Genomic DNA, 13,474 nt, shown 5'->3' with positions numbered 1-13,474 from the left:
AAAGAAAGAAAGAAAGAAAGAAAGAAAGAAAGAAAGAAAGAAAGAAAGAAAGAAAGAAAGGAAGGAAGGAAGGAAGGAAGGAAGGAAGGAAGGAAGAAAGAAAGAAAGAAAGAAAGAAAGGAAGGAAGGAAGGAAGAAAGAGAGAGAGAGACAGACAGAGACAGCAACAGAGACACAGAGAGAGAGAGAGAGAGAGAGAGAGAAGCAAACAAGCAAACTGAAATCAACCTGTCAGTTCCTTACTCACATAGGAAGAGTCATACAATAAAAATAGCCCCATGACCAGAAAGTCATGAGGAGAAGATGAGAGAAAGCAGTCAAAAATTCAATGTATGCACCACAAAAGAAAGAATTGTGAGGGAAGGTGAGAATGTTGAAAGAGTAACATTAATCAAGATGCCTATATTCACAAACTGCTTTGTTAAATGGCATCTTCCATTTACAATTACTAAAATAAAGGATCCTTCTTCTGGTGGCAGAATAATAGATGAGTAACTATTTTCACATCAAATGGTAAGAGTGATCATGAATTAATAAAACACACCTTAATACTAAATTACGAACCTATTGAAGAAAGTAAGAAGGGAAGGATATATATTTTTTATCTTATATGTTCAATCATTTCAGATGGAGTGCATGCATATTACACATAGAGTCACAATGTAACTTCATTTACGCCTCAATTTGAGCTAACTTTCATGTACACAAATAATGGATCATACTGTTCAAAGTCACTTTGTATGTCTACAGCTTCAAAAAAAAAACCCTTCCTTTGTCTGATGGATAAGAACCAGCTTGCTACATTTTTCTTCACTAAAGGTCTCACACATTGGCAATTTTGTCAACCTAGATGTAAACACTACTGCCATGTCCGAATCATAATAAATTTTGTTTACTGTAGTTAGACATTGGGTTTGCTTACATTTTAGTTAAAACAGCTGAAGATTTATCCTTCTGTCAGAGCCACTGGAAAATTGAGAGTCTGGTGTAAGTTGTATGCTTTCTGCTTAATCTTCTGGAAACTTTTCCAATTTTCCTTTAATAACACCAGGAGGCCAGTGGTATGCCACTTATGGATGGAGGGGGAGGAGTTCTCCATCTATACCCCCCCACACCTCCTATACTTAGCTGACAGGCACCACACAAATGAAAAGCAGTAATATACATTAGCACTAACTTACACACCAGGCTGTCACCATCAGGTAAAATTGATCACAAATTACTGATTACTGAATCAAGAAAGTCATCAGTTATATTGTACTTGATTACTTTCTCATAAGAGGAATATATTACTGAATATGGCGAGATTACTCATGCATAAGAATTAGAAGTGACACTCCAGCAGCCCACACTCTGAAAGGAGAATTGTGCTGAGGAAGTAGAATCTAAGTTCTACATGAAGAATTATTTTAAACTGGTTACTGGATTACACTTAACAGTGTAACATGGGCCTATATAATTCTCAATTGTTTTCTGGGCTGATAACATGTTAATCATACATTTTCTCCCCTGGGAATTGCCATGGTGTTTAATCAGTGGCCCTTCTTGGTAGAAAGAATTATGATACTGATAAAGTTTATAAAAATATGCCAATACACTTGATGCATTTCTTGGTAAGGTTGACATTCGGGTTTTTTTTTTGTTGTTCCCTTAAAGATGCTTTGTGATTTGTCTTGATCCTCACCCCTATGCTGTGTATTAAGACCTTTTGGAAATTGCATTTCATTTTCAAAAAATCCTCAGTTCTTAAAAGACCACCCAGCTAAAGTGGGAGACATTTTGCAGCTCTTAATAATACAAAATAAATAAATGTAGGATGATGCTAGCATTAATATTTGTGCATTACCTATTTAATTCATCAGAAATATAGATCTTAATCAGGATGAAGACTGCATTTGCCAATATATACACAATTTTCTCATTGTGAAATAAAGGCAGCTGAACAAAATTTATATTCCAGAAAAAGAGGCTAACTATGAAGAAGAAATGCATAGTTAGGTCAACATGTCCCAATTGGCAACAAATGAAGTCATTTTTTCTCCCAAATTAGGGTTCACTAGATTTTCTGGTATACGTAGCAATGTAGAGAGAAACAGAAGTCAAAGGAAAAACACAATACATCCTCCTGAACAAATCAACATTTTATGTTGATTTGGTATCCTTGTAGTCTAAAAAATATTTAAAGCAGTCTCTTTGTTTTCTTTTTCTTTTTTTTTAACCAGAAAATGATGTATTTTTATGTGGAGAAAGTGATTGGATATGTTTAATCTCTTGTACAATATGCCTTTCAGCTTCATCTTCATCACCAATTGGTAGACACAGTGGGTGTCATATGAACACAGTTTGCTCTGCTGAGAGAACATATTATACTTACCACGGTGACCTCACTCCTGCCGCTAGTCTAGAAGGATTATTTAGTTCTCAAGGCTCAGTTGGAATCAGCAGTGCCTGGAAACTGAATGAAAGGAAGAGTGTGAAGATGCTTATTTTCCTAAGTCTGAGCCAAATTCTTGACCATCTATGCCCAGATTCTGCTAGTTCCTCCTAGAAAGTGTGACCTACAACCCCCAACATTTCTAATCATTACTCATGATTCTGTTATTCAGTAAAGGAATGCCCAAAACGACAAAAAAATTTCCTGCCCCAAGAGGCTCACTCTTGAGACAATATTATTCCTAAGTTCACATGATCGTGGTATAAATACCACCCAAAACAGACAGAAGTCATTGTTCAGTTCCTCAATCTAAGTACCGACTGAATGTATTCTCCCTATGTACCCAGGTCTCGAAGCATATGCTTACAAATTAGCATGTGATATTCCATTTTCATTTAAAAGCAATCACAATTCACAATTTCTTTAATATTTGTGAGAACTCAAGAGCACATGTTCCCAAACAGAAGGAATGTGGCTTTTTAAAAATATATTTTAAATCATATGTTGGGTGATACTTTAAAAAAGAACGAGAGAACTTTAACATAAGTGTTCATCAAATTATTTAGTCATAGACTTTTTAGAGATTTAATTGTAGTTTGTTGGGCTGTATCCTTTAAAAAATCAAATGAAATATTTTCTGGATGGTGATTTGTTTTTTTTTGAAGAGACAGAGAAACTTTAGTCTCAACTATTTTAATCATCAGAACTGGTTGTTTACAACAATAAGGTATTTAATGGTATAGGATAGAAAACAAATGTCATGCGATGTGTTTGTTCTCTTCCTGAGCTTTAGTCTTCAGTAAGATCTGACAAATATTGGCATTATATGTCACTAAGAAGTAAAAGATCATGCTCTGACCTTCAAGAATCCCACAATATGTACATTATGTTGATGTGCCCTTTGTTATTTCTATCTTGGTTTGCTTTGAAGGCCTCTGTAATTTCAGGATGAGCGAGATTGTTTTACCAAGTTTCCAATGACATCATTTCAGGCAAGAAATTAAGGAAAGGTGAAGACTACTTCTTCCACTATTTATTTATTTCCCTCTGACACAGCTGGGAGTCAAGGCATTTTCAGAAAGGAAGAAGCCACAAATGGCTCAGATGCTTATTTCAGATCATTTGAAGCCTACAGTGACTTCACACAAGCAATTGTAAACTTTTCACACACACACACACAAAAAGCAAATAAACTTTGCTTTTAAATGGAAATCTCTCCTGGCAGATTTTTCTCAGGGGAAAACTTTCTCACTTCTTCCTTTTGAAACAGGCATCTACTAACATGTCAAAACTGTGTGCTGCCACTTCCATGCTAGCCAGGTTTCTACTATTCCATGGAGCCACGTCACGAATGTCCTTGCTCTTTTTACTGCCTTTTCTTTTGTTAAAGTTCCAAAGCTTAGAAAGACCTGTATTGTACATTTTGTGGTATAATTATATTTCCCTTGTGTTTTTCTCATTGATTTTTGCCTTCCCAGTTTGAGGTCAAGCAAATTATGATGAATGACCCTATGTCCTGCATTATAGTCCATGACATGACACATGACACACTCGTAAAAAATGACTTCAAAATATTTATTTCCTAGTTGCATATTGAATTTTAAACCATATACATATATGTTACTATAATACATAGTTACATATTTTATATGTTATATAAAATATATAACTATCAATAAAAATGTAATATATATAAAGTCACTAGCTTCATGTTTTCTCTTATGGAGTCAGAGAGACTTCTGTCTCATCATAATCATGCATTTTGGCTGTTGAAAGGAATTTAGTGTTTGTCATGACTTGTCATTATTATCACACTCAAAGACAAACAGGACTGGAATATTTATGCATGTAAGCATTTGTTCCTACTGAGATTTTATGATTCATAATTCCAAATGAATGTTCCTGTCTTTAAATAACATTGGCATAATTAACTGTTCTTTGGGGAAGAAAATAAAGCTTCAGATTTTGCTGGTTAATGATGGCATTAAGATGGTATCACTAAAACATAAAAAAAAGCAAAATATATAAAAAAATTAAAAACTAAAAATGAAGTGGCCCCATGGAGTTTGGGGAAACCCAAACATGCTCCTTTTGTAATCATAAAGTGGCAAAACTGAATTTTGCATAAAAGCAAAAACAGAATTACTGGGAAATGGTTCAGTGGTATAAGAGAATTTGTCTGTTTTGCACATTTCCATTTTGGGAAACCAAGGGGCTGAATTTAAACATCCCTTCCAAGTGAATATTTACAATTGACATTTCTTTCTTATTGATGATTAAGAATAACTTCTTTGGTCATAGGTTTATCTCATGTGGTATAGTATTTTGCCTAGCACATGCAAGCTACTGAGTTCAATTTCTATTATTTGTTTTTCAATGTCATTGTCTTTGTCTATTTTATTATTTGTCTAGTTTATTATTTGGGCCTTGGCATGATACCATTTCAGGCAACCTTCCATTTATAATGATTGGGCATATAAGTTTTTTTTTAATTTTAGGGTAGTGTAAAAGTGATACACAGTCAATATTCATTGTACTTCAGTCTTGCATTATTATCTGTTCCAACGGTTCTCTTGCAATCCTGCATAATGTCAGTGCATTTCTGCTCTAGGTCAGTTATATGATTAGAAAAGTAAAAACTCATGTGCTGTACTTTGTTATTTTCAGCTTATAATTTCTTTACCACAGGTAAACTCATCTGAAGTGAAGGAGTATCTGTATTTGAGTAGGTATTTGAAATTATGTGGTACTTGCTATCTTTCCTTGGTATTGTTTATCTAGATCATAATTTAATTGTTTGACTCACATCTTTATGAATACTTATAGAGCTCACTGTTGATTACATTTGTTAAAGAAGTCAAAATAGATTCCCTATGGATATTTGCCAAATTCAGTTTCTTGCTACTAAGAACAATAACAAAAAAAATAGTCCTTATTTCTTACCAAAGTTTGGTAGTATCTTGGTCACTTTCTATTTATTAAGCAAATACCTGCTGTTCCTAGATCGCTGCATTTTATATTGTTAAAAAGTACAACAACAAATACAATGAAAGCAGGGGTTAAATCGTGGGGGAGTGACCCATTGCAACAATGAGATGTACAAGTGGTTATGTTGAAAAACGAACTTTACAACTTTGGCTGGGGGAGGGAGGGGATGGAGGGTGGTGAGGGTAGTATGGGAAGGGATGGGAAGGGGAAACAAAGGAGGAGGCAACAATGCTTGATAAGAAATGTACTCATTACCTTGTCCATGTAATTGTAACCTGGGCACTGGTGGCTCATGCCTGTAATCCTAGCTACTCAGGAGTCTGAGATCTGAGGATTATGGTTCAAAGCCAGCCCCTGCACGAAAGTCTGGGAGCCTCTGCTCTCCAATTAACCACCAGAAATCAGGAAGTGGCGCTGTAGCTTAAGTGGTAGAGTGCTTGCCTTGAGCTGAAGAGCTTAAAGACAGTGCCCAGGCCCAGAGTTCAAGCCTCACAACCAACCCAAAAAAAAAAAAAAAAAAGTACAACAATATAAAAAAGAAGTATGGGCTTGATTTTACTATTGATCTCTGAGAAACCCAGAACCTACATGCAGATAGCTTACTTTTGACCCTATTTCCCCAGTGGGTTTTGAGATATAAATAAAACATAGCTAAATCATTGTTGAATCAGATTTTGATGATTTATGAAGTTTTATTTTACTATTTTCTTTGATTTCCAGTGTATTTGCAAGTTCTTTTTAAATAAACAAATGAAAATCCTTTTATGTAAAAAAAATCATTTTTTCCATTGTCCACCAACCTTTCTGTGAAGATGAATAATTGGCTGAAAATTCAAAATGGTACATAATAAATAGCTAAATATTTGTATATTTATTGACTAATGATACATTGGTAAATTTTTTAACAATTGACTCTCCATAGACAGCAGTAAGAAGATTTGTAACATTTACCAATTACAAAGGTACAAATACTCTCATATTGACCAACTCAATCTAGCAAAGTAAGATCACTGAGTATAGTTTTGGAGACATACATAAAAATAGCTCAGACAAGTCATTTTCACCTAATTGTGGCAGTCCTGTAGGAATTAAGAACAAATATAGTTCCTTATCTAGGGCCACAATGTCTATGCATATTCTATAGAGGAATATTGTTATACCTCTGAAGAACGATTAGGTGAAGAATAGAGAGTTGATACAAATGCATGCCTCATAAGTGACATGATGTAAACACTAGTTAAGGAGTCCAATGACTAATCTGGGTTTCAAGAATCAACATACATCTAATTAGTTAAGAATCATCTTACAATATCATTAGGAAGAGTAGAATGTAAGTAAGAACTCTTGAGAGCTTTAAATTGTGTCTTGTAGGTTTACATTTCCAAAGATTTGAATACCTTACATGAATAAAAATGGAAAGGTTAATCCCATGTACTAAAATTATTTTTGTTATAAACCTGTTCTGATGTTCAAAAAGACATAATTAATTTTTTGAGGTGACAGTTACCAATAGTATTTTGTATATGTAGAGCTGTGCAACAAACATGGAATTCTTGAAACATAAAACTACTCTGGAAAAAGAAAGTCCAGATCTCTTCAGCCAAACAACATCACATACTTACAATAGTTACGTTCAGTACCTTATTGGAAACTCAAAGATTCTTTGTTTGTTTTTACCAAATCCATTATGGTTTGTCCTTAACTTAAATCCTTCATCAGAATTCATTGTGGTAGTACTATTCAGAATATTTCCATTCTTGTCAGAATCCCTGAAGATAAAGCTTTTTCTTTTTTCTTTTTCTTTTTTTATAATTCATGTGGCTAGATATCAAACAGCTGCCAGGATATCTACTGACATCTGCTGTTTCGTTTTTATCAATTTCTCCCATCTGGCTTATATTCAACAGGACCCAAATCTAGACCGAACACAATCACCAAACCTTCCAAAGTAATCTTTGCATTATTTTTAGAATTATCCAGTATTCATTGTCAATTGCTAGAGTCATGATCTAGGTTATTTATTGTCCTGTAGACAACTCTGAAACTTCTCACACTGAACTTCCTAGCACTATTGCCCCTTGCTAGTGTTAACATTTCTGAAATACATACAGAATTTCCATCTGTTTTGACATTTGTTTGCCTTCTGAACATTTTACATGATCATAAATAGAAAATTATTAGTACTCATGGTCATTAAAAATCTATTTTTATCATTAATGGAATCCATACGGCTAAAGGTACAATTTCTCTCATTAGGACATTTTGGTTGTTTTTCCTCAAAATTTCTTGATACTACTTCTGTTCTCAGTGTCACATAGCAAATATCTGAAAATATGCCTGCTTCAGGCCTTATAATTAGTCATTGTGTATGGTCTGCCTTTGTTCAGACTTGGCAAAGAATAAACCAGTGTAATAAAAATGGTGCACATCGATAACAAAATTCCATTGTGTGTGTGACCCTTGTCTTTCAACTTCTTCTGGGTTAATACATCCCATCTAAGGTTTTATTGCTCACACTCAGTCCCAATGTTTCCCGCTCATATAATGTGTGCCTGGTATACTACCATATCAGAAAACAAAAATGCATTGTCTTCTTTCAAAGTGAAAAGCGGCGCACAGTGGTAAATTTTATTCCCAAATCATGTAGTAGTAAATGGCAAAACAAAGATGAAAAGAGGAATATTTGACTCACAAACTATAGTCATCCAAGAACTATCTGAGATACCAGCAGTGAGTGTCACAGTAGGTGTTTGCTAACAAAATATGAAAATGTGCTTTCACCTTAGAGAAAAGTGCAGTGAGAAAATTAGAAATAACTGTGCATAAATTAATTCTCATACCAATATTTTTGACAAAATCATAATGAATAGAAATAAATATATAGTCGGAAAAGAAGAGCATTGCAGTTATGTTTTCTTTTTCCTTGAAAAAATAAAATGTACTCACTAGATTAACTAGAGTCATTTCCAACTATGGATAGGGTTGACATGGCGGTGAAAATCTGTTACCCCAGTAGATGCAGGAGAATCAAGGGTTCCATCCTACTCCAGGATATAAAGCCAGATTCTTTAAATAAAGAGAGGGAAGAGAAAGGAAAGAAAGTGGAGGAAGCTGAGTGCCAGTGACTCATGCTTGTAATGCTAGTTACTCCAGAGGCAGGGAATAGCAGCATCACTGTTTATGAGCAACACACAAAGAAAATTTAATGAGACATAACCTTTGAAAAACACTAAAACAAAAACAATAAACAAATAGCAGGCTGAGGGTGTGTCTCAAATAATAGAATACTATTCATGTGATTCCAAGGTCCCAAGTTCAAACTCCAGTACTACCATAAAAGAAAAGAGAAATGAGTTATTTCACTGTGTCCACACATTCAATATTTCCTTCTAACATCGCCTAGGAATGATTTTTCAATATACCTGAAAACATTAGCAAATTCCTGTTCAGATAGCCTCTCCCAGACATCGATAGTTACTCCAATGGAAAGCCCTTCTCTTTCATAGTCCACATGATCCAGTGTTGCATGGCTTGAGTCTGGATATATAGAATGTAGAGTCCATACTCTAAGCAGGAGGTTGATTGCAAGGCTGAATAAAGCCCAAGATGGAGAAAGAAGGGCTTATAGTCAAAGATCAAAACCAGGCATATTATCTCTGAATGTGCCACCATATTCTGTCTAGGTGGACATAGATACCAAAAGGGGTTAGAGAATTCTACACTTTGAAATATACTTAACAGTTTCTTTTAATTCATTTATTCTTGTATAATATTTAGATATGTGCAATGAAAGCCATCTTCAGGGCTGGGTATGTGGCTTAGTGGTAGAGTGCTTGCCTAGCAAACATGAAGCCCTGGGTTCAATTCCAGAGTACCACATAAACAGAAAAAGCTGGAAGTAGTGCTGCAGCTCAAGTGGTAGAGTGCTAGCTTTGAGCAAAAGAAGCTTAGGGACAGTACCCAGAGCCTAAGTTCAAGCCCCAGAACTGCCCCCCCCCCAAACAAAAAGTAAAAGAAAGAAAACACAGTAGAAAAAAAAAACATCTTCAATGTTACTTACTGGTTCTATACCCATTACATGAGTGTCCAATACAACTTTGTATATTTATCCATTAAATGAATATGCATATGTCTCACAATGAAAATATTGAGTGATGTGCTCATATAACTCAGAATAGACTAGAATTATTGTTTCAAAAGAATTATTATTTAAAAAATTTGACCACATTACTATGCAAAATTGATATTTATGATTAGAGAGAACTTTAGGTCTCATTTTTTTCCAACTTTGTCATTAATATTTATCTATTTGTTGATACCCTGTCAAGTTTGGATTCATTCAATAGGGACTCTAACATGGAATACATTTTCAGTTTTTTTCTCTGCTTATGTCCATTCCAAAAGCTGAGCAAATTTAAGCCTTGCTTGCTCTCCATTTCTCTTTATAGAGCCATGGTATTTTTATTGAAATGAGAAATTTGCATGCCTATTTCAAAGTGCTAATTCTTGCTCAAAATAGTTTTGGCAGGGTATTATGCAAGATTTCTCCCCAAATCAGGAATTGCTGAATTAACACAACCAGTGTAGAGAATTTAGAGGTTGTGCCCAGTAACTTTACTATGTCTGCCAGGGAAGTCCCTCTCACCGTTCAACAGTAATTTCATCTTTGATTTGAGCAGAACTTTTGTGGCTTAATGGGTAATAATTTCCTTCTGTCAGATATTTCATATTCTGCATGCCCATCATCTGGCTGGTGTCACATAAAGAGGAGGGAATGTAATTTTCCACCCACCTGTAGAAAACAGCTAAGTTTTATTTCCTATGTGATTCTTAATACTCTGCCCCATGAAAGGAATTCATTATCCACAGATGAAGTAATTACCTTCCAGCAAAGTGGACTTGAAGCACATAAAGTTTAACTCTGACAGGGATGAGTTTGAAGGCTGGCTTCCCCAACCCTTCCATGCTATATGATCCCTGGCAAATTGCTTAATGTCTCAAGGATTCATTTTTCTCATCTGTAGAGCAGAAGTGATGCGCCTATCATACAGAGTATTGTGAGGACTTGATGAAACCATATGTATAAAGTTGCTGGCACCTGGTGGGCACTTAATAATTACTTTTATTATTCAAGCATCTAAATATAAGCACCATACTCTATTAATATTGTTTTTACTCCATCTATCACTTCGATGTCAATGATTCCTATGTGACCTCAAGGCCTTTGTCCCTAATCAGGCCCTCTCATGTGTCTCATGGTTATCTCAAGATAATCCACAGAATATAAAATGTCATTGAAATTTTAAAATTAACCCCTAAATCCCTCAAAAATGTAGATATCCTTTTTTTCTTTGACTGATTTTTAAAGCAATAGGAAAGAGCATGTGAGATTCCGAGCAAACAACTCTCTCCTCTCAGTTGCCCAATTTCCATGGACAAAGGTTTAGTTTAGCATATTTCATCAATGTTGGCTTTTTAACTTTCATTTTGTTTCCTTTTATGATTCCAGTGCCCTCAAAATTCATCACTGTATTCTAATATTTTTGCTTGCAAATATCTCTCAAATCTGTTTCTAGTTTTTAATTTCCCTTTTTCTAATAGTATTTCAGGTCCGCATCACCGCATAGGAATCTAATCATCTTTAGACACCAGATCCCTCTAGTACTCCTTCCTCTCCTCCCAAGATATTTTCCAGGGCATATTTAATTGTCTGATACATAAAGTAAGTAAACAAGTCCACTTGCTTTTTAGGCTCGTTTGGGATCTGCTCCTGCCTTTCCTTTTAACCTTGTATTTGGTATTACATAGATGGTAATTTTGTGTAAAGTAAGACTTTTGATGCTGCCTTGGGGACAGGCTGTGTCTACACTTTCCCCCACTGCTATTTCTTGATATCTACTCCACCCTCAAAAAGGCCATACAAAAATTCTTAAAGTTCCTCCAGAAGCTCTGAATAGCCATACTTAGAGATAGGATCTTTAAAGAGGTAATCGGATGAAAAGGAGGTGGCAAGGATAAAACCAAATCCACTATAACTGGTACAGTTATATTCACTGGGAGATCACCATATGAACACAGGGAATCCCAAAGATGGCTAGCAAGTCACCATAAGATAGCAAAGAAACGTGAAAAGGCTTCTTGTCTTAGCCTTCAGAAGGAACCAACCTTGCCAATACCTGATCTTTACATTTTATGGGTCAGCACTGTGAGAGAATAAAGTCATTTTTAAATCACCCAGTCTCCTGCAGTTTGTTATGGCATCCTTAGCAAACTTGAAACCACCTCTTGAAATGACCACCCCAGTGTAAATATTATCCCTGTTAAATTCAGTGGCCTACTCAAGTATGATCATCCTAAGTCAATCCATACCTCAGAGGATGACACTGAACTCTTGTCCTCGACATTTCATAACTCCTAGCACATGTGATTTTTATTTGTGAAAGTAGATATTGTTCACCTCATATACTATTAAAACTAGACCTTGTCCTCTGTACTTACAAAAATCTCATATATTATCTCTCATCTAAAGGATTTTCTCTTATCCAAAGAAGTGAATTGTGAGTGTCCAAATAATATTTTAAAATTTTTATTGTTATTGTAGAGGTGATATGCAGAGGGGTTGCATTTACATGAGTCAAGTAATGAGTACAATTTTTTTCTGAACCATGTCTCCCCTTCCCTCACTCTCTCCCATGTTTTCCTTCCCATTTCCGCCCATAAGATGTACAATTCACTTTCTAAAGTGTCTCGTGAGTACCATTATTGTATTTGTTCACCCTGTAGCGCTACCTTTTCTGTGACCCCTTTTTATCCTCCCCAATACAAACTAACAAATAAGACAAAAGGATAAGAAAACAGGTCTGATCATGTGTTTTCATTTGCTAGTGACTGATAAGATATTTTAGACTAATGATTGAAGATAAGGAAGCCTTCTAAGAGATTTTGCTTTCTTACAAATAGGAGAGACACAATTGATACCAACTCTTCCTCAAGTTTTCTGAAGCAGAAGAATGCTTGTAACTGCATATTAATTGTGAAAAAGTCTTACCTACTGAGAGTAATGAAGCACTATAAGTACATATAAACATGTATGTAAGTATGTAAGTATATGTAAGTATGTAAGACTGTAACCATACAAATCCTACACAGGATGACTGGCAGCCAAACTAATGTTAGAAAATGTAGTTCCCCAAACTAGTTACATTAGGAAAGTTATACTTTATTGGTTACTGCCACCTGAGTGAGAACACATACAGTGAGACCTGAGCTCTGCCACTCTATTTTCTAGGAAGTGTTTTTATATGTCTTGCTTACCAATGGAGGCTGGAGTTGTTCTCCTTTGGCACATAAATGATGCTTAGTAGATGCTTGTATACATTCATTATGCTATGACACTTCCATTAATATGTCGTTCACATCTGATCAATACTAGCTTCACTATTTTGTTAAACTCTTATTAAGAATGGCAATAATGGGATATCCATACGTGGTAATCCTTAAATATTTCAGAGCTCCACCATTCAGGTATATGATAGAATTGCACTATTTGCTCTATTTAAATTAAGCATGGCTAGAGGACTTTCTTAGCAAATACAAGGGGGAAATGAAGCTCAATTCCAGGTTGATGCTTTAGAAGTTAGTATGGGATTTATGGTAATACTTTTGTGTTCTATCCTAGTAATTAGGTGCTACAAATTGAAGCCACTCAGTAGCATGTGCTTCAGAGAAAAGATGGCATGAACAGAACTCTTGGTTGGCCACTGGTAGATATATAATGTGAATGAAAAGTTAGCCTTGTTTCAAGGCACTGGGGGTTTTGCTTCCCACAGGGGGAAAAATTGCTTAGTATATAAAACTATCTTATCTTCTGAAACAACATTTCAGGTTGACTTGAACACTAAAACCTCTTATGGCCACCATTTTGGCTTCAGTGATCTGTGATTTAAGTCTTTTTCTATGTCTTTTATTAACATTCATATAGTTTTGTAATACTATATTGCTTTCACCCAGAATGCTTATGAATAATTTTATGACTTTATTAACCCAGGTCCT

The sequence above is a fragment of the Dipodomys ordii genome, unplaced genomic scaffold (genome assembly GCF_000151885.1).
Source record: "Dipodomys ordii isolate 6190 unplaced genomic scaffold, Dord_2.0 Scaffold25, whole genome shotgun sequence".
In the NCBI taxonomy this organism is placed as follows: domain Eukaryota; kingdom Metazoa; phylum Chordata; class Mammalia; order Rodentia; family Heteromyidae; genus Dipodomys; species Dipodomys ordii.
This window is presented reverse-complemented; position numbering follows the sequence as displayed.